This window comes from Lonchura striata, chromosome 1 (genome assembly GCF_050655825.1).
Source record: "Lonchura striata isolate lonStrDom1 chromosome 1, ASM5065582v1, whole genome shotgun sequence".
Taxonomy (NCBI): Eukaryota; Metazoa; Chordata; class Aves; order Passeriformes; family Estrildidae; genus Lonchura; species Lonchura striata.
The window spans coordinates 26,103,421-26,129,129 of NC_140703.1; the positions used below are offsets into that span (position 1 = coordinate 26,103,421).

At 40.2% G+C, this 25,709-nt stretch overlaps 1 protein-coding gene across 34 annotated transcripts in view; it reads right to left on the reverse strand.

Moving 5' to 3' along the window:
- The window catches only part of ZBTB20 (zinc finger and BTB domain containing 20), a 503,540-nt gene that overhangs the window by 115,737 nt on the left and 362,094 nt on the right, over positions 1-25,709 (reverse strand). For 2 of the 34 annotated variants that reach the window (XM_021548955.4, XM_085591426.1), the window contains exon 1: positions 1-25,703. The exons of the other annotated variants lie outside the window; for them this stretch is intronic. The gene's annotated coding sequence lies outside the window, so the exon portion shown is untranslated. Of the gene's footprint in view, positions 25,704-25,709 lie in introns of those variants that run through there. 34 annotated transcript variants of the gene reach the window in all.

Here is a 25,709-nt window from a genome sequence, read left to right on the forward strand (position 1 = left end):
CTGGTGTGAATGCTAATCAGCCAGGAGTTCTCCTTTTTTCCCAAGACAGGGAACTGTTTCCTTCCAAATTTATTAGAACCTCCTCCACTGCCTCTTTGAAAAACCTTCTTTGTCACCCTCTTCCCAAGTCCTGATACTTCTTTAAAAAAAAAAAATGGCTTCGGAGCTCCTTCTATTCTTGATATTGATTCTCTCTCTCTCTCTCTCTCTCTCTCTCCCTCTTTCTCCCTCTCTCTTTCTCTCCCCCCCCCCCCCCCCCCACCCCTCCTCCTTTCTCCTGTCTCTGTCTCTTCTGAGTGGTCTATTGATAAGTCCCTAGAGGCACTGGGTCAGCCTGCCCGTAGGAAACCAGACACAATGCACAAATCTCCGAGTGCCATTCTGCCATCAGCAAGCAGACCACGTTTAGGAGAGAGGAAAAAAAAACCACACACACACACACATACACACACACACACACACAGTAGAGCAAAAGACAGAGAGAGAGAGAGAGAGAGAGAGAGAGAGAGAGAGAGAGAGAGAGAGAGAGAGAGAGAGGGAGAGTGTGAGAAAAAGACTGATTGGAACAGGAGGGAGGGAGGGAGGGAGCGAGAGAGCGAGGGAGAGAGAGCGACACTGCCAGTCAGGTTAATCATCCCTACTTTAATTAGCTGTTCGGCTTAGACATAAAACAATTGAATTTGAATGATCTGTCAGTGGGCTCGGCTGAACCAAAGGGGAAATGCGAATATTACAAAAAAGACTGTTGGTGTATTCAGATAAGCTCGCAGGGAAAATCCTCAAAGGATAACTATTAAAACTTACCACCAAACAAAAAGTAAGATTCAAATGGCATTATACAGAGGCCATCTCCAAAAAGCTGGGAGATCCCTTCCCTCTCTTTTTTACACATCACTGCAGCTTTTGCTGAAATAAACACCTGCACCTTCCCACAGTCTTCAAAGACTACCTGTCCTGCGGGATTGGGAAGGGAGTGCAGGATTGCCTGCTACCTTGGCTCACTTAAAGCAAGACCCTGCTGCCCTTCAGATGAATTTTCCTGATGGATCACCAGAATGTTATGATTCTGGAACTGCACAAGCTCCGGGAACACATCCTTGCCATGCATGTCTGCACAAACACAGACAGATCGAGCACCGACAGGGTACAGACGGAGATGGCGTGACAAGGCAGTGCTGAGTATTGGGGTAAGACAAGTCTCAGGCACCAAGGAGATGGAGAAATTACCCCCTCAAATAGGTGGCAAAGTAATCTATTTTTTCTACCCTGGGCTGCAAAATGAAGTCCAGTTCAAATGGATGGTTCCTGGAGATACCCAGTGCAGTGGCAGCACTGTATAGCAGGCAAGGCAGAGATTTATGACACTTGTGCAAAGTCTGCTTCTTAAAAGGTGTGGGCCCGTTGGCCTCTCCCTCTGAGATGGAAGGCAGCAGATAACACCCTGCTCCGAGAGAGAGCTGTCAGCACGTTCAACCCCTGGACATCACACCCCTGCCCTGCCAGAACTTTCCCTTGTCAGATGCAAGGGACCTGCTTTGGGTTTAGGACACTGAATGTCCCCTCATCAGGGGCTCAGATGTCCCCTCCTGAGCAAACAGCACCAAGGGAGGTATTTGAATTTATTGCACAAGGCAGGTATATTCTCTGTGTTCCAAATACTTTTTCTGTATTTCGTACAGGGCTGCAGCTAAAACAGCAAATCCATAATTCCTGATCAGCTCCGTGAACATCTGCTGTATATAAACTTTTAAATGGCCATGACTAACCTGCCAGTGCCATTCAAAAGCATGGGAAGAAAGTAGAGAAGGGACTCACAATGCAGCTGACTGCTGGTCTTTCAGAGGGAGAGCTGGGATTCTCCCCTCACTCTGTATTTTAGGTACAAATGCTTAAGGAAGGAAGAAACAAAATACAGAAGTTCTATCAACGTCTCTATGTTAATTTTATCATTTTTTGGACATAGGTCTTCAGGCAAATCTGGCACCAGCTTTTAGGTGTTTTGCTTTTAATGGAGAGCTGATTGGAGATGTCACTATTATTCATTCCTTCTATCAACTTCTGCTATGGAAAAAGGTGGGTTCCTGCCCTTTTTCACCTTTTTAAATGTTACATGCTGGCTGGCTGTGTCCCATCTGCCTACCAGCCCCATTAGGGCCTGTTGACTCAGCACAGTTTTGAGAAGACCTCAACAGTCAATAGGAGAGGGATGCATTACAGAAACATTTGGGACATTTGGCTTAATGAGGTTATTTAGACATTCTCTCCTCAGCCTCCCCAAAATATGCATTTTTCACGAATATTATGGAAGGTAAGATGTCCTGAAGAACAGAAAAAGAGATTTCAGAGAAATATAGCACCATCAAAAGCCTTAACTCCTTTTCAGATGAGATTTTGTAGAGAACAGTGACATAGACAAGTCTCTTCCATGGGTCAGTGCCAAAGTAATAATCCAACAGAGTGCAAAACAGCTCTGGGCTGCATTTCTAATAAAATATGCGGAGGACCTGACCACCTTATGCAGGGATTGACTGAAGAAAGAGTGTGCAGTCATGAAATTATAAGCTATGGTAATGGTACACGGGGCCCTCCCTAAGGTTGCACAGACAACATTAACTGTGGCATTTCCTAACTTTTAAGTGTTTGACTTAGTAACATTAGCATTACAGTAATGCATTTTCAGTATAATTTCTCAGCGTTTTCTTTTAAAGTCAACTTAGAAGCTGTTGCACGTTGCTGGCGAGGCTGGGGCGGGTGGGCACCTGTGGAGCTGTAATGCAGGACTCCACCACTTCAGCCGGCAGCGCCAGCAGCAGCCTGACTAAAACGGCGCTGACGAGGGCATCAACCACTGGAAAACTGTGAGGACGCTTCATTCAGTGGCTTGACAGCGTCTTCCTGACAAAGAAATTGCTGAGAGACAGAAGCCCTAAGCTCACCCTCAAGGAGGAGAGCAAAGCACACTGCCGTGGGCAGAGACTCTGGATCCTGGCTCTCCAAACCTGCACATCTTCTGTTGCTGTTGGATTTGCTTCCATTCAGTTGACTCCACAGACTGCTGCTCCTCTTGTTTTGTAGCTTACTTTCTCTCATGTTATTTCTCCCTCCCTAGACTACTCCTTGTCACAGTCTGTTCCTTATCCCATTGCCATGAAAGAGGCATTTCCTCAAATACCTCTTCCCCTCTGCTCTACCCCAGGCATGAATATACCTTGAGCACAGAGGAAAGCAAACTGCTTAGCATGGTAAATTAGGCCACGTGGTGTTTCAGGCTGCCTTAACTAGACCACTCCTTGCAAGACTGTTTAAAACTAACTTGGGTATCATAATTTGCAATCCACAGTGCAGACATATCAAAATGTCCTTGTTCTCATTTCCACTGCTTGCTGCCATAGCAACCCCTGGTCAAAAGGAAATTTCCATTGATATCAGAAGGAGCAGCATTTCACCCAGGTGAGTTTTTACTATGTGGCACATATTTTATTAGCATGTGTTCCTGATACGGAGATCCTCAAATCTCCTATAGTGCCTAATGTAGAAAACACTACTGTTAAGTCCTGCTCTTAGCTGGTCCCCTTCTACTGGAAGCTACAGAAGTCAAGGACCTCCCGCTTTCTACCTGAATATCATCGAAGAGCTGACCTGTAGTCTAAAACAATGCAAAAGGCCAGAAGGAGCTCCAGAAAATGTACCTCACCTTCTCCTCCTGAGATTTTTATCACAGATTTTAACTCAGATACAGGATGATGATTTCTAGCTTTGCATGGTACCCCCTTGCTTGCTCTTCCTTCATATAAATTATTCCATGTATCAGAGACATTTAGCCAAAGGATCGATCACTGAAACTCAGTCTGTCTGATCAGTTGAAAAAAGTTTGCTATTTGCTATGGAAATGGCAATCAGTGCTGCAACACGTTTTCAGACTCATTTGTATGATAACCTCTCTATATGTTGCTGCAGAATTGGAAGACATCTTTATGAGAACTGTACCTGGATTTACCATCGGCAAAGGGTAGGATTTATGAAAGGAAAAGTCAGTGGAATTGCTCCTCACTTTCTGGCTTCTACATGCACCACAACGCCAGGCAAAAGCAGGACACAGAAATGGCAGAGTACTTACTCCTTTAATGTATATAAAGTATTCCGCAATGCAACTTGTAGTGCTCAGTACATCTGACAAGAGCTGACATTAATGGCAAATCAACAGATCTGGGTGGCACGGAGAGGAACTTGGTTCCTTTGCAAAGAAGGAGCTCTGTCTATTTGAAAAAATGGAATTTAACTATGTAATCTCAGGATGAGTTGTATAAATATATTCCTCTAGATTTATTGGCTTGTCTCCATAAACAGCTGTGAGTCTGTGCTTTTTGTTCAGAGATGTAAACCAGCACAGCATGTTGGAGAGGGTGAATGCACAGTTATTATTCAGTACGTAAGAAATTAGAGAAAGAGACTGGGAAGTCCTTGTTAGAGAAATCAACTCCTTGCTTTATCTTTTGGTAAAGCATCTTTCCTAACTTGTACCGCTGTGCTCAGTAAGTACTTCTGCATGCTAAAGGGAGAAAGGTACCGTGACTTGTATCTGGGATGTTTCTGTCAAATATGCCATTTGATTTTCTGGGACAAAACAAACAAGTTTGTTCCTTACTGCACTGATTACCAGAATTAGCCCTCCCCTCACTCCCCCCACCCTCCTCCTGCCCCAACCATATCGAATGTCCAGGATTGGTTCCTAAAGCACCTTTTACCTACAATGTGCAGTTCTCAGTTCCCAAGGCAGCTTCTTTCACAGATTTGTTGACAATAGGGAAATGTCAACAAATCAGGGAATCAGAGGGTCTCCAAATTTTTACTCTCTCAGGCAATCCAAATATACTGGCCTATTTTGTGGAAGAGCCTCCCTTAAAAACAAAAAACAAAAAACAAACAAACAAAAAAAAACCCAAAAAACAAACAAACAACAACAAAAAAAAAGATAAAATACTGCAAACTGGTTTATGAGACACATTTGTTCTTTCGTTTTAGTGCACTACCACCACAGTAAGATGTGCTGAAAAGTGAGTTATACCCTCCTGGGCACCAATGCAATCCCCTTGCCTTCACTGGAAAAGCAACAGTGCAGCCTAGGGGAAATCCATAAAACATCTGGTTGAGAAGACAGAAGAGTCGGACTCCTGCTTTTCTCCCTCCTCAGCTGTATTGGATCAGAAAGTAACATTTTGAAAGTGTGATTTTACAAAAAAAATTAAGGAAATCTGATAACTGGTTAAAAAGCAGATCAATGAGAACATGATTTTTGCAGGTAACATGTTCTCTGAACATTAATATAGAAGTTTATCGTGAAAGCTCCCAAAGATTTTTAAACACTTGTAAACATTAACTCTCTACCCTCTATCATGATCCCTACTATTGTCACCAACTGCATCTCTGCTCCAAAATTGATATTATTTAAACAGCATCTTGTGTTATATTCAGCCTATTCTGCTCTGTTCCATTATATTTTATTCTATGATTTTTGAAAGAAGCGTAAGTATCTCAAGATGTCAGGAGGTTTAATTTTCTCTCATACCTTCATGGGTAGATAATTATAATTCTGATTTGAAGAACTTTAAAGCGGACGTCTGCCCCACTTCTGTTCTAAATGCTGACGGGAAACATGCTACATATCCCTCTTGCTAACTTTGGTGCTGTCGCATAGTCACAAATCTTATTTCCTGCACTTGGAGATGACAGGTATTGTGCCTCTGCTTCCAGCTTTTCTTATCTAAAGATTCCTTGTTTTTCCATGGGCTCAACAGTGAGGAAAAATTGTAATTATTTTCATATTCCTCATTCTAGACAAAACCTTTGTAAGAACAACAATATTGCTTGCAGTCTGGGGAGCTGTCCAGCTACAGCATGCCAAAAACATGAGATTGCCACCAGAATAACCCCTCTGAGGACTGTTTTCTATATCCAGCCATTAGTTTTGTCACAGGGACAGCTGCAGAAGGGTCTCTATCTGCACATACCACGTAATCTCTTAGACTTGGATATATATAGAGTGGAAAGCCAAAAACCCAGAGGAGGGTGTAGAGTTCTGACTTTTCTACAGCAGACATAATCATCCATCACATTCTTCAGCTGGGTAAAGCCATGAGGGAAGAGGACACAGATAGGGTTGATTTCCACCTCCACTCTCTCCACAGACAGAGCTGCAGCTTGCACAGTGACTGGAACACGACCGGCTCAGGAAATGAAGAGTAGCACATCACTCATTTTTCCTGTCTGTTTGCTCCTAATTATCTTGCAATACATCTCACTGGTAGTTTTATCATACAGAAAGACAGAAGGTCTTTCTTCTGGTTACAGCACGTAATGACTACTTTTAAAATGGCTTGCTATTCATTCCTGGGAAAACCTCAGTCTCTCCCTCCCTCAAGCTCACTACCTCTTCTTCTGGGATTATTGTTTTGTTTTTGAGGATTCTGGGGGAAGTAGGATGTCAGTTTTCTGATAATGTATCCTGATTAAAGGAAAAGAAAGGCCAGCATAGGTGGCTTTCCCTTTCTTTTGATGAGACTGTGGCCACACTGAAAGAAGTGTCAACAATCTCCATAATCTAATTTTGGCTAATACAACACCTCTTACAGGCTTGAGCCATGCAGCTCCTGTGTAGCCCTTAGTAAAAATCAACAGAACCACTTTTATACTTGTCTTCCAGTATTTCTCTCCAACCTCAGAGAAACAGAGAATTGCTAGAGGGCAATGAACTCTCATTTTTCCATTGACATTTCTGCAATCCATCTCCCTCAGTTGGGAGACCCTTTCACAGATCTGGAACCTCACTAGCATAAGGAAGAATTAATATAATTAAGAATTAGACTCAGGGTCTCTAAAATGGGAATCATAACAATGACTAACGTCACAAGAGTGTTTTCAGAATTAATTCATGTAAGTAAAGCACTTAGAAGATAAAAATGTAGGAGCTGCCACATCAGATTAGACCACTGCTCCATCTAGTATAACATCTCATGTGCAACAAACAGCAGCAATTTATGCACGGTAGCAGAACTGGGGTCTCCTCTCTCTGCAGCAACAGGGTTCAGTCTAAGAATAGCCGATGGTAGTCCTTGGTAACAGCATTATTTTATTACTTAGGTGAGATATTTAAGCCCCTACAACTCATTGTCACTAAACAAAGTTGTCTTGCAATGAAAGGAAGGAACCAGGCTCATCAAGAGTCGGGTACAGTGGCTGCACACCTGCACATTCATTCCTGTGCAGGATAGTTTCTGATCAAGAGTTCCTGCTTATCAGTGAGAGAACCTAAAATTATTCTAAAAATCTCAAGTTTCAGAGAGAGTATTGAAAAAAGGGACAGTAGTATATAATTACTTCTAAAATTGGTATAGAGAAAGACACATACATATGTGCATAGATGAACAAGCTGGTTAAAAAGGTAATCTCATCCTCACTGGCTCTCCTTTGAGCAGGGTCAGGGTTGGACCTAGATGACCTAAGAAGGTTCTTTCTGATTTTTATTATTCCAGGATTCTGTGAATCCACAATTTTCCATGGCAGAGCTCTGTCACTGAACATGAAACACATTGTGGTAAACATAATTTTCAAGGAAAATATTATCAGGGAAGTTTCCTGGGTTGAGGATAGACACTGTAGTTCAAAATTAAGAGGCTCTCATGCTCCCTCACCCACTGGCGGCGTCCTAGTCCTAGTCTTTTAAAAGATAGTTTTTTTATGAAAAACTTTCATAAAGTTTCATACTCCAAAATTGCAAATATTTGCACTATCTTCTGGCCAGCTTACCTATATACCTCTGCATTCTGCAAGTACCTCCAGACCTTACATCACTGCCAACATCTGTTGTGTCGAGGATAATGATAATTTTTCTGTGATATTTCACTATCTTAGATGGTTTGACAACTTTATTTTAATTTTTACAGATTTCTCACTTTATGAAACAGTCTTATCTGAAAAGTAAATGGATGGGTTCAGATGAGTTTGTCTTAATTTAAGAGTTAGATTTTAAAATTTAGTTTTACTTTTTTACGAATCATGCAGTGTTTAACAGAAAGAATCTATACAATGCAAAACCCTTCTGAAAGACAGAGCCACAATATGTTTCTGTGCATTATTCTACTCTATTCTACTCTATTCTATTCTATTCTATTCTATTCTATGCTATGCTATGCTATGCTATGCTATGCTATGCTATGCTATGCTATATTCTACTGCTGGACAGCGTAATTAAAACCCAAACAAATTAGAAGAAAATCCGCAAAAAAACAAAATCCCTCATAACTGACCAAACCATAAATGAGTCTTACATTACTGGGACTGGATAAAGTATCATCAGTGCCAGATTATTACATAAGAATATGTTAGTAATGTAGCAGCAGTCTAGTCTCTTAAGATGTGAAAGAGCGTTATCTAACCTCTCTGCAAAGTTCAGGAAGAGGAGCCATATGTCCAAATAATCATTTTCTTGCTGGTGTTTAACATGTCAGTTTTTTCAAGGGGCCTATTTCAAGTTAAAAAAAAAAAAAAGGCGTGAAACGCATTTTGATTTTTTTTTTCCTTTGGCAAAAGCAGCTCATTTTCAAGCTTGCAAGGAAACAAGAAAAACAAAATCAAATGTCAAGTAGATTTGCTCTTTGTTGTAATTAATATGCAAGCATTTGCTTGTAGATGGTCCTGAGCCTGGAAACAAGTGTTGCAAGTTGCAGTGCTATTAAAAGTAGTTCTCAGGGCTTTAAAGGGCCAAATGTCCAAGGAGTGAAAATCCCAACGCCAACCAGTGGCCCTAGGCCAGTGTCCATCAGCTGAGGTGTGACCACAAAGGAAGGAGAGCCCGATGGCTGAGCACTGAGGATGCACCATACGCTCGCAGCACCAGACCCCACGTGTGATGAGACAACAAAGAAAGGCAGGGCAGACTTCCTCAGAGCAGGAGGAGGGGAATGACTACCTGAAAATAAGGAAACTCCAAAGCCCCACGCTGCAGACTATATGCATGCTCAGTTTCTGGTTGAGGAAGCTACGCGAGATTTCTCTTTGAGTCAGAGCAATGTAGTGGATAAAAAGGCCCTGTCTAGCCAGGGGGATTTCCTGAGGCCATCACAGACCAGCTCCACACACTGTTAAGAGGCTCATTTTCATGAAAGTTCTTGCTGCATTTGTATCGCTAGCTCCAGGCCCCTAGAGCTTCAAGTGCCACATCACAAGCCCAGTGCTGAATGCTTGGCAGGCGACCAGGCATCTTCCCTTCCCTTTCTCTGTTCCCTCAAGTCAGCAGGTGAGGCTCTAGGGCTCCATCTTGTTTCGATTTGTGTGTGGAATTTTTTTCCTCGAGAAGAAAAAAAAATGAAGATGAAATTTCCCATTGAATATTTTCTATTCTCCTTTCCCCCATGTTTTTCCGTGGAGGTGTTTGGAGATAGAGAGAAAAAAAGCTACACTTTTTTTTTCTTCCTCATCAAAGGGGCTTGGTATTTTTCCTGAAATGGGATGCTGGAAACACTTCACCACTGAGCGCTACTGGCCTGAGATCTGCTCATCTTCACATCAGGATGAATCAGTAGCAATTCCAGTGAGGTCACCAGGAGTGCTCTGGCAGGCAGCTCCCCTTGCTGGATGCGGGGTCAGCCCTGCCGAGCCAAACCCTTCCACAGGATCAGCCAGGGCCCATGCCCTGTGCCAGGTCACAGAATGGGTGTGAAGGGATGCAGGGCAAAGAAAACATAAACCTCAACCAACTTTCCCTGTAAAATAATCATAAAAGTGCTGGAACTCAAATGCTGGAGGGAGAAATTGGACAAAGCCAGCACCAGCCAAATACCCTACCAGCAAAAGTGTATGATACTGGCCAGGATAAGAGAGAACCAAAGCAACATCTATTATTTTGTTACTTACTTTCCCATACACTGATATCCAATGTGTAATTCTCTCCTATCATTAGGTCACTGCTGGATTTAGCCCTATGGGTTTGAACAATTAATTATTTTTGGTGATAGAACTATTCAATTTTCAAAACTATTTTGAACAGTAGATTAGTTCTAGATTAAATCATTTAACTAGAGATCAGTAGTAGGTGTTTATTCTACATTAAGTTGGCCTATCATTGAGCCAATATTACTTTTTAAGGTTTCAATACACCTAATAATTTATAATACTACATTGTAAGCTGGCTGAATAACCATCACCTTGGAACACTACAGCAAACACCTCCAAATTTAATCTTTTCTCCAAAAAGCCTTGTTCAATCTTTTAAATGGTCAGAAAGAAACATGGAGAAAGGAAGGAATGTAACCACAAAGAGTAAGAAAAGAAAGCTGCTTAACTCTGTGAGCATAAGTTTGATCTTAAATAAATGCAGTACCTTGGTTTCTCCATCTCTACGTTACAGTTGTTCCTAATTAATCAATTGCTATAAACATCATGCAGTTTTTTATAAGATGCTTTTCAGCAAACAACTTGAGGCAGATAGGCTCTTGAAATGACCCTTACATTCAAAGAACTATGTGCTTAAGTATTCTGTTAAATCCAGACTCATCCTGTGCCTCAGTTTCTGCTACAGCTAAGTGCTGAATATATGACCTACCTATTTCACAAAAAATCCAGGGAAAGCTAAGTCATTAACAATCACTTAGTAATTGCAAATCCTAGTGCAGACAGCCTTGGAGAATGCCTTAACATTAGATATGATGGATACTTGAGGCAGAAGAGGCCCAGAGCTCTCACCATAGGAAGTCTGGGGGTTCATCATATGAGAACCAGAAAGATCTAAAGACAGTTTTGCAGAAAGCAGTGGCATCTGGGAGCCATGAGGATGAGTTATACCCCATTTTCAGGGGAGAGAGAAGGGCTTCAGGCTGCTCCCTCCCATTCCATTTCTCATTCACAGTGAGAAGGGCAGACTGCTTCTGCTCTGCTGGAAACAGGGGCACCACGCAGATATTGCCTTTCCAAAAGGAAATGCAAGAGTGAGAAGAAGAGGTGGATGGAGAAGGGATGAAGGAAGGGCAGATTTTCAGTTTTCATCATTATTTCAGAAGTGGCAAAATTACTTTCCAGAAAAGGAGAATAATGAAGATATGTAACCTAAGTGGGCTGCTCAAATTTCATATTAAGTTCAAACAGTCAAATTATTAAGGGCCAGGAATGTTCAGAAGTGTGCAATTGGCCAGCTGCACTAAATATGGCCTTTACCTTCCTGCAGTGCTTAGGTGGGGACAAACTGAAATCAAGGCATTGGAGGTTAGGTTCTGAAAGAGAGCAGAGAAACTTGTCCTGCCTTTTATTATTATTATGAGGTCTGAAAGGCTGCAGATAGAGGACTCATCCTTGGAGAGGCCATAGTATACATTATGGAAATAAACTGGAAGGTTAGCACATCTTTTTCCCTCCAGTTGCCATTGATATGAATGAAGCCCATTCTTGCACTGGCAAAGGGAAAGAAAAGACAAGTTAATGTCACCCTCTTTTCTCTAAGTTCTCAGATTTGAAGACTAACAGGCTACCATGTTTCACTATTAAAAAGGCCTGGTTTTTACTTAAAAACCCTGAAAGTATACAGAGAAAGTAATTTTCAAGGTCAGAGGGTTGTTTTGGCACTCAAGAAATACTAAAACATAATTTGGCTTTTAAATTTGTAAACCAAAACTACTTCCTGACCTGAGAGACAATCTTCCAAATTTCTAGCTGACCCTAAGCTCTTCAGACTAAACCAAAATGATCAGATATACTGTGTTGTCTAGTTGCACACCTCTGATTTTAAAACTAAATTTTGTTCAGCCTTAAAATAACAGTTTCTGAGACACTTTATAGCAGTAACACTCAGCCATTGTCACCAGTAACTGAAGAGGCTTTCTTTAATAACCACTTTAGTAGAGTTTTTTGCTTACTATTGGAGAATTCAATTGCTTAATATACACTAATAAAAAAAAAATAAGGGAAATAGAATCATTTCAGCACACAGAAACCAAAAACCTCCATTTATTTTACACCAAGCTTTTGATCCTCCCACCAATCCTGTTGCAATACAAACCAATTTAATTTAATGTTACATCTGGCGAGCCAGACTTCTGTGAGATTTCAAAACTCTGCTAAATCCCTGGGCAAACTTTAAATGGGCTGAGGGGAAGTTTCATAAATTCACAAATAGCACATACATACAGGTGGACTGTGCAAATATAGGTAGCACAACCTTGCTGCACCAGCTCAACAAAACTTTGTGCATATATATAATATCAAAGGGTCATCCTGTTGCTTAAGATGTGCAAGAGATTGCATTGCTTCTCCTTGCAGCTTCTTTCTCTCACAACCTGTCCTGTCTGCCTCCCTGGCTCACATGTGCAAAGTGGACTGTAAAACAGTAATTTTATTTTAAATGGAGGGGCTGTACTTTCTGCTTTGCCTTTTACACCAAAACAGCCAAATCAATTTTGCTGTTTCAAATCAGGCAAGGGAAATGAAACTTTTACTTGTCTTTTCTGTATAATTTTTTTTTTTCAGTGACAGTCTGAAAACTTTCAGCCAAAACTGGCAACACCTTAAGATGCAGTCCTGCAAAGGCAGCTGAGCTGAAGAACAAAAACCTGATGGATTGGAGTGGGAGAAAAGATGATGCTGTGAAGTTTCTCTGCTTCCTAAATGCATCCCATATGCACCCATGCTATTTAAATAATGCCAGTTCTTGTATGGACTACAATGGGAAATATTTTCTAACACTGTTCAGTAGTTGTTTCTCCTACTTCAACCATAGTTGAAATGTAATTGTAATAAGTCTTCTGTTTGTTTTTTTTTTTTTTTGTTGTTGTTGTTGTTTTTGTTTTTGTTTGGGATTTTTTGTAAGTTCTGTTCATAATATTTAGCAGGAAAGCAGAGAATTTGTCAGCCTGCTACTCTGTTATATCCAACTGACCTGGGCATTACAGGATGTAACTTTTTCTCTAGGAAAGGGTATCTTCAACAGCCTACCCAACTTGCTGGCTTCTGCCTTTTGGTAGCTCTTCTCCTCTTTTCTCTATGCAATCATCTCAACATATCATCCTCTAACCAACAAATATTTAAAAATTCATACAATCTAAAATATGACTCAGAAAGCAAGAACTGATGAGTTCTGACAAAAAGATCCATGATTCTGGCACTTCCTGGTGCTTAGGATATTCACATGCGAGAAGGAGAGATATGCATAATAACTCTGCTCAGAATTTGAATATTTTTAGGTGTAAGACTCACAAAACACTTAAACACAATAGTGGAGCAGTTTTGGATCAGATAATTATTTGTGAAGCTGAGAAGTGATACTGCTAGCAAAACGAGAGGAGTGTCATTTCCTTTTAATGACCGGTTAAAGGCTGGCTTAGGCTGTGATTCTGGTTTTGGCAGTAATACAGGGACAGCTTCTTGTGAGAACCACTGCAACACTAGACAGCTCAAAGTGGAAATGATAAAGGGAAAACAAAACTGAGGCCTTTCACGAGCAAAATGGTCAATATATAGGGCACACTGCCAAAACTTTTGAAAAGCTGACAAAAGACTGACGACAACTGCTTTTGCTGAGGCAATCTGTGGAGTAAGGTGCTCCTCCTACCTGGCTATATTCAAGTTTTTCCTAACGTAAATTAATAGTTTATGTGCTGAGATTAAATCTAACCAAATCTAGGGCTACTACAAATGTGTCTGCAAAGATCACAATGTCTCATGATTACCATTTCTCAAGAAGTTCAGATCAACTGTGGTAAGAAAATGAAATTATGTCCTGAAAATATCAATACCAGAGTCTTAATCTGAGGTTGCTACTGGAAATCTACATAATGCACAAGGCAGCACTTAATCTTTGCTCCCAGAACTGGTGATTCTGCCAAGTCAAAAAAGTGAAAGCCATAAAAACATGTTTAATTGGGAAAGTAAGACAATGACACTTAGCATTGACAAGGAGTGGGCTTGTTAGGTTAGAAAAGTATCTCTACAAAACCTCTGCTAATACCTGAACTTCAAGAGGAATGGTAGTCTGGTGAGGTGGGTCATGGTTCACACCATGAAGATGAAATTGAGGTCAACAACAGGACACCAAGTAATTTCCCCACCATCGGGAAGGAGTTTTACAGCTCGGGTTAAAGTGAAAAATTCATGTTCTTGGTCCCATTAGCAAACCACAATCTTATACTGCTTTTACTACAAACAGATTTCCCTTCACCACACTGTACTTTTCTTCTTGCTGACTGCTCAATATGACCATCCAAAAACTCTCCTATTTGTGTTATTTTTCAAACACACCACCCTGAAAAAAAATTCAGTATGAAAGTAGAGCAGCTTCCTCCAATACAGTTCAGCATCCAAGCTAAGCAGCAGTAAAATCATATTTATTCAGTGACTGAGGTTTCAAACAGTAAAGTTATTGTTAGAGAGTTATAGACTGAACCATGCACTGTAAAAGACCCCATAGGAGGTTTCTGGTGACAGCTCTCTCACCTTGACAGTCCTCAAGAACGGGGGAGGAGTGTATGCACTTCAAATGGGGGTGATACGTGAATGCCGTCAAGCTTCATGGTCACAGCAGCCAGAATTTGGCAGACTTTGCCTTGGGGAATGAAGTGTGGAGACAAAAAGAAGGGAGCTGGGTACCTGAGCCCAGCCCATGTGTGTGAGAGAGGTGTTCACCTCCAAGCTGGGTGTGCCTGAAGCGAGAGGCAGAGGGAGAGATGCCAGGAGCCCCCTGATGCCAAGTGTGCTCCCACCCTGCCAAGCTGAGCAACTCAAAGGCACGGGCGCTAAATGTGGTTTTCTCTTTCTGTGCAGACTCGGGCAAACCCTCTGCCTTTCTCTATGTCTTTGTTTTCTTGTTTGAATATGAGGTATTCCAATGTAATATAAATATCAATATTTGATTACTGCTCAGCTACAAAGCTTAATTCCTTAAAGTCTAGTGCAGATCTTTGAAATCCTTGAAAAACTATATAAATATGAATCCTTTTTTTTTTAATAGCATTACATTAATGACTGTGCAATGGAAGTTGATGAATTAAATAATCTCTGTCTATATTTGCTCATACCTTTGTGAAACTGTTACCTTTTCAGTTGCTATTTCTCATACCTTGTCTCAATCCAGAAATGTCTTTTTTGGTAAAGTTTTGCAAAAACCCATTCAGATGCTTTTGAGTCATCCAAGTATATAAAAAACAGTTTCCAGCTGTTAAGTTTTACATAAGCCTTTTTTTCTCAAACATGCTTGTATAATTATAACACAGCTTTGTTTTAAAACATCAAACTTGACACGTACATAGTCCTGAAAGAGAAGTAGCAGCACCGACATGTTTGAAACCATTTGGTTTTGGAAAAACAAGATTTTTGCCATATTAAAATATCTTTATTTTCTTAAATATTCTTCTAGACACCGAGCTACACTTTTCTAACTGTAGACAGCCAAATGTGTAAATAACCAGTAAAAAAAAATTTTAAAAGGATAAAAAAAGATACTATTTTTACAATCTGTGACTGAGCTATAGCAGGAAGAATTTGGGACATTTTTAATTACTTCATATTTGCATTTTGGTATAGAATGCTATCAAATCAGACTGGAAGTGATTCCTCACTTGTATTCTGCCTAGATGAAATGCACTGGCCTGATACCAAGCAGTGAAGAGTCAGCAATTTCACAGAATCACAGGCTGGGTAGGTTGGAAGGGGCCACAATGGGTCATCTGGTCTGACCTCCCTTCTCAAGCGGGGTCATCCCAAAGCCCATGGCACAGGGTTGTGTCTAGATGGGTTTAGAATATCTCCAGTGAGGGAGACACCACAGCATCTCTGGGCAATCTGTTCCAGTGCTCTGTCACCTGCACAGTAAAGAAGTTTTTCCTCATGTTCAGGCGGAATTTCTGAGCATCAGTGTCTGCACATTGTCTCTTGTCCCATTGCTCAGCACCACTGAGCAGAGCCTGGCTCCATCCCCCTGATACCCTCCCTTCAGATACTGACAGACATTGGCGAGGTCCCCTCTGTCATCTCTTCTGGAGGCTGAACAGGCCCATCTCCCTCAGCCTTTCCTAAGAGGGCTGCTCCAGTCCCTTAATCATCTTTGCACTCTGTGCTGCACCGGCTCCAGGAGCTCCATATCCCTCCTGTCCTGAGGAGCCCAGAACTGGACACAGCACTGCAGATGTGCCTCACCAGGGCTGGGCAGAGGGGCAGGATCACCTCCCTGGACCTGCTGGCAACTCTCTTGCTGATGCAGCCCAAGATCCCATTGGCCTTCTTGGTCACAAGGACACACTGCTGTTCTTACATACCTTTAAAAGATTCCCTCTCAGCTGTCTCTTCCCAAGGCTAAACAGGCCCAGCTCCCTCAACTTTACACAAAAGAGGGATGCTCCAGTCCACTAATCATCTTTCCATCCCACTTTATTTAATCTGGAATATTTCAGATTCTGATATTTTAGGGAAATAAGTGTTGGTTTCGAGAAATATTAATTATGGTTGAAACAGCAGCTGTAGTCTGAGGAATTATTGGATTACATGGGTTTCATTTTCAGAACTGTTTTTTTATATGACAATATAAAGGCATATGCAGCTTTTGTGCCTTGCATGAACTACTGGCCTCATCATGAACTCTTCTGTCAGACTGGAGGAATTCTTTCTAAGGATGAAAAAATAAAGTCACTGCATGTGTAGGTTTTTATATGGGTCTCAACTGGAAAGATTTATATAGACAACAAGAGACTCCACAGTTGTTTCTTATTCAAAGTAAATAGAAGTATCTCCTGCTCCTGCCTTTCCTGGGACATGTCCTCCTGCCACGCAGGTGTGAGTCCACAGAAACCACCAATGTCAGCGACATGACAGTGAACCTGAGAAGACAGCCTGACTCATCTGGAAGTAAAAAATCCAACTTTGGCAAATGTGCCTGCAAAGATTGCAGTGTCTCACGATTACCATTTCTCAAGAAGCTCAGATCAAATATGGTAAGAAAATGAAATTATATCCCACTGAAAATATCAATACCAAAGTCTTAATCTGAGGTTGCTACTGGAAATCTGCATAATGCACAAGGCAGCACTGAATCTTTGCAAAAGATACAACTCTGGCAAAAGTGTGTGTGCGTGCATACACTCTTCCTTACCTTACACTATTTGTGCTGCTATCAGCACATCTATAAATCAGTTGTATGTCCACTACTTGGAGAGGTTTTCTGGATGTGTTTCAAACCACATCAAACATACAAGTGGTGCTCAACAAACAAATGCCACTGGAATACAATTACAGGGGAAAAAACCTCATGCAGTTCCTCCCTCTTCTCCCTGTACTGCCTGCCTTGGAGAGCCAAGGGATCAGTAAGACACCTTATCATAAGCAAGGAGCAGAGGCAAGGTTGTTCTGGAAGCCTTCACTCTACATTTTCTGAATTTAGGGAGATTAACATCACAGTTGTCACATCCATTAGTATACTTTTTTGTGCATACAGAACATGGCCCAGGCAAGTGCATTGTTCCTAAAGGAAAAGATATACTATTGGGTAAATAGTCTGTGCACATTTTGGTAGCTCTAAGTTACATCATTCAGTTCTAATCAATGCTACTGGATTTTGAAACCCACCAGTATAACAATGAAGTGGAAAAAGCCATAGAAAAAGTCCAAACAAACTCCCAAATTATGCTGTGTGCTCTATTATTCTGAGTTTCAGTGTTGAGACAAAAGAAGAGTAAGAGTTTGCCATTTGCTAGTTGTTAATAATCAAGAGATCTTCCAGACACACTCTTTGAGGACTCTGTCTGTCTGGACCAGGTAGATGCTGCAATACACAAAGAGCTTCACACACAGACAAAGAAAGAGTGTTCATGGACAATGATGCAGCGTTCTTAATTAAGATTTTCATTACTGATACATACATTAAGGTTTTTCTAATGCAAGTGTCCAAGCACTCTAATGTGCAGGTAGATGTCTCTGATCCTATCTCTAGAAACCCTTTTGCACATCACTGCAAACATTCACCAGCCAAGGCTGAAAATCAGCCCACCTGCCCTTTGCTATAATGACAATGAAAAATAAAATTGATGTTTTACTTGTCTGTCAGATGAGAACGTAGCTTTTTGCAGACATGAGAATGAATAGGCTTTTGCAAGGCTGTACTACAGTGTATTGAAACTGATTCTGATCTCACTTACACTTGTTTGATGTTGATGTAACATCAGGAGCTTCAACAGCTTGAGTGCAGCAAATGTTGAAGGAAAAAATAATGGAAAAGACATGTAGGTAAATGGAAAATAGGATGAAACAAAACATGAGTTTGCCAAATATAGTTTGTAGTAGACTAACCTGATAGTTTTCTTTGATAACTGATTATCCAGACAAAGGAAACACAGTAAATTTAATGTATCAGTAGAGCATTTGATACAGTATCACACAGGTAATCATGAGTTTAAATCAAGATTTGCAAAAGGAATGTAAGGTGAACCACTGCTTACCTGAAGACGAGATTGAGCAGTGGTGAAGAAAGAATTATTGGGCAAGGTGAAGGCTATACTATAATTGAACAATCCAGAAGTGTTTAGGTAAATAAAATAGCTTTTTCTATCTAATAAGATTTGGATGAAGAAGGTAACATTTTTTTACATGGCCCCTCAAAGGGAGTGGGCACAGATTAGGAAAAAGTAGGGGCATGCTTAATAGCTATAAAAGGATCAATCAACACCAATAATTTGCTCATTAACAATATTTAGTTCTCATTCACCTATAATGTTCAAGTATTATTTCTCTGTCTTGAGATGTTCAGAGATGCTACAACTCTCTCAGCAGTTTACTTGTACAGTTTAATTAAATATCTAGTTCAGTTTCATGCTTTTAAAATATTCCCAGAATGGGATGCCCATTCATCTACAAAATCTCGCTGAATGCCTTTGAATTCTGGACCCTGTCTCCCAAGAAAACACTTCAGGGGTAAGAAGTGGAGGAGAAATACTTGGTGATCAGAAGCACTTACAAAAGCATTGCTTCTCCCTGAACACACTACGTGCTTTGTCAGGCTTTGACACTTTGTAAATTCCTGCAATAGGAAAAGCTGGGCTGCCCACTAGCAGAGTGGCAATATTGCACTGGCAGGATGGAAGGTGAAGACATTGCCACAGAAGTCACAGTATCAACGTGAGATTAAATTGCAGGCTCCACAATAAAAATCTGCCAAACTATTTTCAACCAGTTAAGAAAAAACAGGATTTTGACAATCTTCTCTGAGGCATTTCTCAGTCTGCAGGCATTTGAGTGACAAAAATTGCTACCTTTCCATTAAAGTTCACTGGAAGAGAAGCTGCATTTATGTTTTAGCCTTCTGTAGCGGAATTTAAGTATTTAATGTCATGACTGGGCCATGTTAAGCATGCACAGATAGTCACATAAGAAATTTGCTTTAAACCCCAAAGTGTAAAAGATTTTTTAAATGCAAAAATTGAAAAACAGTGTCGGAAAACCTTCATTCTTCAGAGCTGGTTATATGCTGATCACATATAGTAGGTCTCCTTCACAACCTCTGCATATTGCAGAGCACCCAGAATGCTGCACATTATTTTTTGTCTGTTATGTAGAAGTGGATTTACTGCAAAAATTGAAAAGCAATTAATTTCTTTACTGACATCTAGGATAAGTGAACACGGACAAATGTGAAATTTAAATACATACCCAGATCCAAATGTTGCAACTGGTCCTTACTTTGGTGATTGGGTGAAGCACGAATATACTTCTAAATTGTTGCAGCTGATCCTTACTTTGGTGATTGGGTGAAGCACGAATACTTCTAAATTGCATGCTATTTGAAGTCAGGATTTCAACTTTATCCTTGAAAATTTAAGCTGTTTAGAGTATGCTTAAGAAGCTAAAACATTAGAAAACATAATTCAGAAAACTGATACAGCTATTCTATTAAACTTAAAACTCACTACAATGGAATGGGAGAGAGCAAGATCCATTCAGATCCAAAAGTATTTGCTTTTGGTGGTGCACAAAAATCTAATATTTTGGGCATGCAAACACATGAAATGAAAGTATTCGCTGGGGGGCTGAATTTGTGAACCATATGCAGCATGATATTATCCAAAATGATGGAAAGCTTCAAGCTGAACAAGAACTTCAGATGAAAGCATCATTATTTTCAATGTACCTCGATCTTTTATGTCTAAGAGTTCCAATTCAAGAGGCAAAACATTCTTCATGAAGCACAGCCTGAAGATTACTCACGTGTGTTTTGACATGTGCACCTGTGTAATGGCACACAAACGAACTACATGGCAGATGATTTCCTTCTTTTTTTAAGTGGGAGTGGTGAAGAGGAAAAGAAGATGGAGGAAATCCTCTTACAAACTCATTTTCCATTGTGGTATCTCACCCATCGAAACATGGGCAGGCATTTGGACCTCCCTGAGTATTCATATCTTGGTGCCAGCTTCAATAGACAAATCTACAATGTCTTGATCAAAAGGTGACTTTTAGGGAACATCCTATTTCTGGATGTTGTGTTTTATAACAGCCACTCCTCCAGCACAACTTGCTCTTGGTACCATTTTTACCCTATGTCTGGTGTATACATTGGATGGAGGCAGATACACAACACGATGCTAAAGCAGGGTGCATCAAAGAGGATTTCTGCACTAGGAGAAGGACCCACAATAAAGCTCAGAAATGAAAAAGGCATTTGGTGATACAGTTGTAGAAGAGCAATGTGCTTGCCAAAGTTGGAAGATAATTTACCATAACTACAAAGGGAATATTCTGAAAAACTCTGCTACACTCTGTAGTTGTTTCCATTTTGCACAGTGACTTTGACCTAAAAAACTTGTCTGTCTTAATATTTTGATGGCTGACATTCAAACTGCTGTAGGAAATGCTGCTACTGCTACTGCCACTGAGAAAGGTGGTCTTTTCTATCCAAATATATTAAATTATGCCAGTGTGGGGTAAAACTTCATTGAACAACTCTATTTTCTCTCTGTCTCCTTCTTTTTTCTAGTTAGAACTAAAGTATTATGCTCCTACAACTGTCTAGTTAAAGTCTATTTTTTTTTCTGTTGTACTGTGTAATCTTTCAAAAATAGCTAACACTCAATGCATTATATTACACTAAGCAAATGAAAAATCACTCAGAACAAAGAGATTGCTAGTATGCATAATGGCAGAAAGGTCTGACATTTTCAGCTGTCATGCTGACCAATCTTGAGTTCAATCTCATCCAGCACCAGTGGATATATTGTAGGTATTGCAATGAGCGGGCAGGTTGCACACATGCCTCTGCTGTAATCCACACAACAACTTCATAGCTATGTGCAGCCTTTAATACTTGCTAAACAATTTGAATGTCAACATTTAAACTAATGCTTGAATGAAAAACTAGGACCAAATTTTGCCCCTTTTGGTAAATCTGGCTATGTCTTGAGTTTTCTGGATATTTGGTCTGTTTTTATGACAGATGTTTTTAAACAAACCTGTGAACTTTGACAGATTTATTTTAAATAATTAGGGTGTTTTTTCCTTGCACATGTATTGATTTTTTGATGGCTACATCTTCAGATAAAAAAATTGTGGCACTGCTCAAGAACATTCATCCCAAGGTGTACTCTCAGTTATACGGTTTCATTTCTATAAATATACCAGAGTAGAATTTCAGCTCTGCTGCCATTTCGAGGCTGTTTCACCACTTCTCTCATTTGCCTCTGCCCATGTTGTTTTCTTTTGCGGAACATTCCCTTCCCTTCAGGAGACACATAATAGCTGGGGAAAAAAAAATTCCTTTCCTGTCTCAGACTGCTGTTTAGGTGACCATTCCGTTCCTAAACTTCCTTATTTTCAGAAGCAGGTCAACTAATTCTTCTGGATAATTTACATGCCTATTTATTACATTAATTATGATAATTCTTGAAAAATGCTAACTCTTGAAAGCTGTTGTAAACATAAGGCTTATTACATATAGACTTTTTTGGCATTTTACAAATGTTCATTTCTGATTCATGAATAAGCTTGTTCAGGAGGTTATTATCCTCTTCTCAAGTAAGGGAGAACTTCTTAAGAAACCTAAGAGAAAAGATGCTTCCTCCCTGCTCCTGATGCAGCAATCACTGTTGTTGTTCCTCATCTGCAAAACAACACTAAGCACAGAACCAGATAAAGGGATTCAGAGGGGGCTAATTAGTTGCTATTTGATGATAATGGTTCAGAGTGGTAACAGATGACAGTTTTGTGGTGAACAAGTACCAAAGCAGGGACATATACAGCGATATCAAAGACTATTTGAGCATCATCACATCTGATAAAGTCAATAGGGATTCTCAGAAACTGGCTACTGGCAGGCTGGAATACTGCTGGGTGTCTTTTGACATACAAATCACTGACCATTTGATGGATGGTTCTCATAACTATGATGAGATCAGTAAGATGCCTCTCAGCATCCCTTAGGTCATCATTACTTGACCAAATACATCTTCATGAAGCTGGGGAATAAATTGCAGTTTTTTTCACTTTTCCCCTCCTTTTCTTTTTCCTTTTGTTATTTTTTTTCTTTTTTAAACCAGGATGTAAAGTAACAAGAATTAGAATCAGTGCTCAGTCTGACAGGAATGATGCTGGAGCTCAGTACAACCTGGTTATATCAGAAATCTATTTAAACAAGATGGACAGATATCCATGGAACTGGGTTAACATGTCCTACAACTTCCTTGTATCTGGATGACTTTGGTGTGCTTCTGATTTGCACTTACCAACGCTAATAGCAGATAACTTTTCAATATTGTATGGGTTCCATCTGAACAGCTAGTGCTCAGCAAGTCAAATAAGTGTCCTGCTGTAGCTGTTTATCCTAGGTAACTATCTCTCCTACTGGAAAGTACCTTAGTTATTTCCATGATGCTACAGGCTGGTTGGAAGACTTCTTCTATGAAAATAATGATTTTGACAAATAATACACCTGTGTCTCTTAAAGTCCTGAGGACATTCAAGGGGAGCAGAGATTAACTGTATTCCTCTTAAGTGGGAATATAGTTTGGGGGTGAGATCTATTAAATCCTTCCACCTCCAAAACCCTGATGCAATATAATTAGGCAGACATGTATGTAACATCTGGGAGAAGGATGAAGACTGAATCATCAGCAAGTTGTGAGAAAGGATATGAAAAGAGAGCCCAGTGCTGGACAGTGAAACAGAGGGCAGAACAAATCACTTTTCTAGTTCAGAAACATGCTTGTCAGGTACCATTAAAAGCTTCTAATGTAAAAATGCCCCATTTACACTTTTTCTGTTACCAAAAAGTGAAGGACCTGTCTTCCAGAGGGAAAGGGGAGAGCCAGTACAGAACAAAACATGACTGAAATACAGTAGAGGTCCCATGGAGCTCGCTAATTTAGAAATGGAGAACCACTAAGAAGCCCTTCTTGGCCATGGAATAAGCCAGACTTAGGGAAGCAAGAGAGCATGTGATTCTAATCCTACCTGTCAAGAAACAAAGGCAGCCAGATGGGAAACAACAAATGTCAAAGAAGGATTTCAGCTTCAGGTTTCCACATGCCTACCTATCATGAAGCCAGTTTGCTGCTTCCACCTAACTGCCTTGCCCTGCAGAGCTAGAACAATGCTAACTGGTGTCTTTGTGCAAATGTTGAAGGCACACAGTGTCTGCCACAGACATAAATGGTTTTGCCACTGCTGTGGGAAGCGTTAACATAAGCGGTATTAACGCTTCCCATTCCTGAGTATCATTAATGCTTTTTATTGATATTATGAAGTACTGCAACAAAAGTAATAGGATTTGTCAGGGGCCGTTATAAACTGCCCCTGCTGGATAAATACATAATACATGATGTCAAAGGTCCAATGGGCCTTTAATCAATTGCCTTTCTGAGTCAAATAAATGTCACATTAGACATAAGCCATGTTGCATTCTGTGGGCGCCTCTGCTCCCCTCATCTCGCAGGCCTGACACCGCTACGGGCAGCTATGGACATGCATAGGCTCCTACTTATTTGTAGCAAATATATCAGAGCAAAACTGGAGCAGCATGTTGTAAATTACAGATTTGGGACACCTTATAATGAAAGGCAAAGGAGAAGGGGAAGAAATATGGGGACACCATAGGCATGATAGGTCAACTTAAATATGTCTCCTTGGTAGCTGGCATTGTCACACCACCTTTGGCAGACACTGCAGCAAATCTCATCTTTTTTGCCCACAGGGTGGGGGAGAAGGCAGCGTGCCATTTCCTTCTGCACTGCAAGAGTAGTGGGTCAACTTTAAATGTTAAAGCCACGTATTTTAGGTCTAGTATCAGGAAAAGAAAGCTCTTTTGTGGTTTCAGCAAGCACCTTGAAAAAATTAGAATGTCCATTTGCACTTTCTCATTCCTTTAAAGAAAACACAACAATCAAAATACAACTTGAACATAAATTTAGAGATTTGCAGGTTTAATTCCTGTCCCAAATATGAAAGAGCTATTTCTCTTACTGTTTTTTTTTTTTTTTTTTTTTTTAATTCCAGTCATCACTTTAACAGTCATCTACTTTTCTCTCTGAACAGGTAGGAGACATGAATTTAAATTTGCAAACTAGAGATCTGAAGTAACACAAAGTCCAGGTATATTTGGATGTGGAGTTCTAAACCTAAATTTAAAAGCCATTATTATTTCTGGCATTCATTAAATAGCTTCAGCTTGGACAGCCCAAAACAGTGGCTTAAAATGCTGGTGGACTTTTGGAAAACTTTGGTCTGTCTTTACTTAACTATAGTAAATATTATGAAGTGGTAGTGCTATATTTCCCTTTATATTTCAACAAGAAGAGTCATTGTTTCAAAATCACTAGATTTCACTGCCAATATGTATGAAGGAATCCCAGAAAAATGTGAGTTTGTGTTCCAAATGCGCAAAACCATCGTGTGTCAGAACCTGACAAAATTAAAACTCAAATGATAACAAACAAACACTCCAAAAGGCTCCATCCCTTATTCCCCCCAAAAAGGAAAAAAACAAAACTTAAACTGTGAAAAAATTAATTCTTCCTGTTCTGGGTCTTGAAAACACAATTATCTGGATAAACATAGGATTTTCTTCAGTTAAAAAGGCCAGCGAATCACCAATCTACATAGCAGCAGCCAAACTCAAGTGAATGTGACTAGATGAGAAAAGAACCCTTCATAACACCTTCCAAAAAAATTGCTGACAGATCTTTAATCCTGATACTGTTGAATGTCAATAAGAATACAGAACATTTAATATACTCAGATAAGAAGAGCAGCTTGGAGAGCAGCCAGGACTGGGTAAGGAAGGGTCCCTCACCACAGGGTCAAACTTCAGTATGGACAGGCTGAAATGCTAGTTGACTGTTTTCTGTAACTGTTTTGCACTTGCACAGCATGGAATACTTTATATTTCATTCTGAACTAGAAAACAACAGCACAATGTCCATCAGAACATGTATATCCGCATATATAAACAGAAATCTTCCATATTGACATCCAGAAATGCACATATAAATTCTAGATAAATCAATCACACAATGTCACTGAACTAAAATCTGAGTCCCATAAGGTGGCACTGCATTAAAATATTGGACTTCATTAAAATAAAAATTCAGTATTGAGTCCTGTGACCATGGGAAGCAACAGAGGCGCTGGGCTGACTTTGATGGAACTTGAAGAAAAGGTACAACTTATATCAATGAAAAGTATAAAATGTTATAAATACTTAC